Consider the following 5,421-nt stretch of genomic DNA (forward strand, 5'->3'; position numbering starts at 1 on the left):
TTGCCACTATCTTTTCCCATTCTGTCGGTTGCCTTTTAGTTTTTTGGACTGTTTCCTTTGCAGTGCAGGAGCCTTTTATCTTGATGAGGTCCCAATAGTTCATTTTTGCTCTTGATTCCCTTACCTTTGGGGATGTGTCGAGTAGGAAAGAGCTGCGATTGAGGTCTAGGAGGATGTTTCCTGCTTTCCACTCTAGGGTTTTGATGGTTTCCTATCTCATATCCAGGTCCTTCAGCCATTTTTAGTTTATTTTTGTGAATGGTGTAAGAAAGTGGTCTTGTTTCATTCTTTTGCAAGTCGCTGTCCAGTTCTCCCATGCCACCTGTTAAAGAGGCTGTCTTTTTTTCCATTGGATCCTCTTTCTTCTTTGTCAAAGATTAATTGGCCATACATTTGTGGGTCCAGTTCTGGGCTCTGTATTCTATTCCATTGGTTATGTGTCTGTTTTTGTGCCAATACCATACTGTCTTGATGATGACAGTTTTTATTTACTTTTCACTTTTTCAAGTTTTTATTAAATTACAGAAGTTAATTTACAGTGTAATATTAGTTTCAGGAGTAGAATTCACTTACTCATCACTTACATCACCCAGCACTCATCACAACTGGTGCCTCTTTAATCCCCATACCATTTATTCCATCCCAACCTCCACTAATCCTATTTGTACTCTATAGTAAAGAGTCTGTTTCCTGGGTTGCCTCTATTTTTTCCCATGTTTATCTGTTTTGTTTCTTAAACTCCAATTGTGAGTGAAATCCTATTTGTTTTCCCTGACTGGTTTATTTCTCTTCACTTAATACATTCTAGCTCCATCCACATTATTGCGAATGACAAGTTTTCATACTTTTTGATGGCTGAATAATATTCCATTGTCATGTACAATGTTATCTCCACTTCATAATTTGACTATTTTTGACAGCACTTCTGTAAACTTTGGGATGCAGTGTTCCCCGGTTTGTATCCTTTGGGTAAATACCTAGTAGTGCAATTGGTGGATCATAAGGTAGTTCTATTTTTAACTATTTTTTGAGGGACTTCTGCAGCTTTCCACGAACCATACTTGAGGGTTCGCCTTTCTCCACATCCTCACCAACACCAATTGTTTCCTGTGTCATTAATGTTAGACAGTATGACTCATGTGAAGAGATATCTTGTACTTTTGAATTGTATTTCCCTGTTGGTGAGTGATCTCAAGAATCTTTTCAGGCGCCTGATAGACATTTGGATATCTTCTTTGGAGAAGTGTTTACTCACTTCTCTTGCTCACTTTTTAAAATGTTTGTTTGACAGAGAGAGAGAGAGAGAGACAGAGAGAGAGAGAGAGAGAGAGAGAGAGAGAGAACAGAAGCGGGGGAGGGGCAGAGTCAGAGGGAGAGAGAGAATTGCAATAGGCTCTGCACTGTCAGCACAGAGCCTGGAGGGGGCTCAAACTCACAAACTGTGAGATCATGACCTGGGTGAATGTCAGATGCTTAACCACCCAGGCACAAACCTCTCCTGCTCATTTTTTAATGGGCTTTAAGTTAAATTTAGTAATTGAAGGTAAAATGAAATAAAAACAACTCTCCCTCTTCTACATCTCTTCCTGATTCTCTCTCATTGCTCTCCCTCTTTTTCCCTCATCTCTATTCTCTCTGAAATGTGCATATATTTTTACAGCACTTTAGGTCTTATTAAGCCAGACCAAAAGACCTTTATACCTATGACTAATGCAAATAAAAAGTCCATGAATTGATTTTTCTTATATTAAATATAAATGATTTATTTTCTGTGATCTGTGCTATTAAATTGGTATTCACTATCTTAATGTCATTGAGTCCATCATTTATTCAAATTGTTATGGATAAAATCCCATGGCCCTGTCTTGTATCAAGATAGAACCAACCCCTGCCAACTTTTGTTCCTGAAGGTTTCTTTTAAAAATTGCTAAATACTTGGTCTTGACAGGAAACATGTGGTAAGAAAGAAAAGACCAGAAAATGGAAGTTCTTTCACTGGGTTTATCCTGCTGGGTTTCTCTGACCGGCCTCAACTGGAGAGAATCCTCTTTGTGGTTCTTCTGATCTTCTATCTGCTCACCCTGCTGGGAAACACAACCATCATTGCACTGTCCCGCCTGGACCCACACCTTCACACTCCCATGTACTTCTTCCTCTCCAACCTGAGCTTTCTGGACCTGTGTTACACCACCAGCACTGTCCCTCAGCTCCTGGTCCATCTCAGGGGGGCAGATACGTCCATCTCCTTTGGAGGCTGTGTAACTCAGCTGTTCGTCTCTCTAGGGTTGGGATGCACAGAATGCATCCTCCTAGGGGTGATGGCATTTGACTGCTACGCAGCCTTCTGCAGGCCCCTGCACTACACGGTGATCATGCACCCTTGTCTCTGTGCCCTGATGGGTTCTGCATCATGGTTCATTGGTTTTATCCACTCTGCATTGCAGACAGTGCTTATCTTTCTTATTCCACTTTGTGGCAGAAATAAAATTGACCTCTTCTTTTGTGATGTCCCCCCAGTGCTCAAGCTTACCAGTGTTGACACCACGACATATGAGTCTGAGATCTTATTTTTCAGTATGATTTTTTTTTTATATCCCTGACGTTAATCATGTTCTCTAATGGTTGGATTGTCAGGGCAGTGTTAAGAATAAAGTGCCTGCAGGGCAGAAAAAGCATTTGGGACATGTGGGTCACACCTCACTGTGGCCTCCCTGTTCTATGGCACAGGCATCTTTGCTTACCTCCGTCCCGCCAACAACCACTCCCAGGATCAGGGCAAGTTCGTTTCTCTCTTCTACACCGTCAACACTCCCAAGTCAACCCTTTCATATATACACTGAAGAACGAGGATGTGAGAGGTGCAATGAAGAAGGTGCTCTGTAGGGGCTATTTCTCCGGATGACTGGGGGGAATACCCTGTGACGAAGACTTTGAATGTCATGGGCTTTCAGATTTTGTGTCCTGCACATGTCATCCAACACTTCCCCTAATGAGTCTCAAAGAATTTCCTTTCCTTGTTCTTTTATGCAAGTGAGAGTTCAAACACTGAATTCATGGATTCATTACAGCCCCCAGAGATGCTGATGGAGTGTTCCTAGCATCTGCCTCATATTATTATTTCAAAAAGCTCCACAGGCTTTTCTTATTTCATTCTCTTTGGGAGAACTATTCCATTTCTAATTGCAAACAACATTTACACACATATGCCACCAAAGCACCACAAAATAAGAAATCAGAGCACTTGAACATTGTAAGAAATATTAACGTTTTAGCATTGTTTATCAATTGCTGGAGGGGTATTGCTTATTCTTGCATTTTGATCATGGCTCTGTTAGAAGGTTCGTAGGTTGATTGTATCACAGCCTTTTCACAGAATTAGTGTGTAGCTGGGAAAGACAAGCGTTTGTCTCAGAGAAACTTTGGTAACATCAAACCTGACAAAGCTCTTCATATATCACAGTGTGATCTCACCAGTGTGACAGTAGTTTTATGTAACCTTCATGTCACAGAGGGGGAGGGCATGATGTATACCTGCCAGTGACATTGGGAACATGAGCTGGTAACACGCCAGATGGTGCCCACGTGTAATTTTGTGAAAAGCCAGAGAAACACCAGTGTGAGGTTATTCTATGTCATAGGCAACCCCTTTGTTAGGAACTACTTTTGAGGATATTATCATGTCTGAGAAGTACATGACCCCGGTGCTATTTTATATTCTACATGACATACCTAGTGTAACACAGCAAAAGTGGTGAAGAGTAGTATACTTAGATCCTCTCCTCATAGCCCTTTATGAATTCTTTGAACCATGAATGAAGTGATCAAGGGTTTTGTAGCTCACATGGGCCAAAGATCTCATATATTTGAATGAAGGGACAGATTATGAAAATTTGAGAAATGAGCTCTATTTCCCAGGAAATCCTATATTCTGTGGGGCTTATGCAGATTCACCAGGAGGAAATTTAGATAATAAATGATGTAATTAATTATTGAGTATGTCCATGTGTCTAACCTTTACATACTGCTGTTTCGTTATGAAATAACTGTCATTCAATTCTGAATTATGAGTTACAGATAGAAACATCTCACAACAAGTGAATATGACATTGTTTCTCTTAAACCTTAACTAAGTTCACTTTGCACATAAATATGTTTTGGTCTGTGGATCTGGATTTTTGTATATATTTATTGTCACAAACTGTGTTTTCCCAGGGAGATTGAAGCTTTGACAATTCCATTGTTATAGAAATGTTTATGATATTTGGAAAGTTTTCCCAACGTGTAACTTGGTGCAGGTAAATGTATTTGTGTCTTTGACTGGACAGACATCTCTAGCAATCGCACTGTTCCCTCTCCTGATGGCTAATGGGTATCCTCCTGGGTCTTGAGCCCCTTGAGCTGCTCATGCTCATGACAAACGATCTTGGAACAGAGACAGCATTAGGCAGGTTGGAAATGTCAGCTCGGGGAGATTATCCCATGGTCATGGTTCTGTCTGTATTCCTAACAGCATCTCAGTATTCACATTTGAAATCAACACTTGGGATATATTTTGTGGCCATAGTAATGCTGAATGAACACCAGCATAAAAACAGTTTTGTCCTGCTGCTTATTCCTGATGCTGACAAATTTCCCACTCTCCATTATGTTTCAACCACATCCTGACAGTTATACCAAAGGGTCACTTTAAAATCTCTCAAATGAGGGCACTTAAGTGGCTCAGTCTGCTAAGCATCGGGATTCAGCTCAGGTCATGTTCTCATAGTTCTTGGGTTCAAGCCCCATGTCAGGCTCTGTGCTGACAGCTAGCTCAGAGCCTGGAGCCTGCTTCAGATTCTGTATCTCCCTCTCTCTCTGACTCTCCCCTGCTCACACTCTCTCTCTCCCTCTCTCAAAAATGAATTGAAAACAAAATTTTTTTAAATCTCTCAAGTGAACTTTTCTTTGTGCAGAAACCTTCAAGGTCTCTTGAAACCACACAATGCTATATTCTGGCTGAGCAACTACTTCTCTGTGATTAAGGACACAGGGAACCCTGCAGAAAAGGATTTATTTCCTCTGAGTGTTTGATGGCATTTGGATACTTATGTTGCATTGGAATAAATTCTGGATAGTAAAGATCTGTAGGATTCATGCTAAACTTAAAAAAAAAACCACCTAAGAGACCAAACAGTATTGTTCTATAACATTTTTCTAATGTTGGAAATGTGTCTCCCTAATGGTCTCCATGCGTTGTGCCTAACACGCTAGTTGGGTTGTGTAAACTGCCACCAATAATATTTGGACTATTTCCTTTGAATTTTCACAATGTCTGTGGAATGGCTGCAGGGGTTGTCTTCTGCCCACTTGTTACCTGGATTATTTATTTTCTGGGTATTGAGTTTGATATGTTCTTTATGGATTTTGGATACTAACCCTTTA

General features: G+C 40.6%; 1 pseudogene; it reads left to right on the forward strand.

Annotated features, from left to right (window-relative positions):
* Positions 1–2,902, forward strand: part of LOC115296477 — a 4,936-nt pseudogene extending 2,034 nt beyond the window's left edge.
* The last annotated feature ends 2,519 nt before the right edge of the window (positions 2,903–5,421 follow it).

Source organism: Suricata suricatta, chromosome 7 (genome assembly GCF_006229205.1).
Source record: "Suricata suricatta isolate VVHF042 chromosome 7, meerkat_22Aug2017_6uvM2_HiC, whole genome shotgun sequence".
NCBI classification, from domain to species: domain Eukaryota; kingdom Metazoa; phylum Chordata; class Mammalia; order Carnivora; family Herpestidae; genus Suricata; species Suricata suricatta.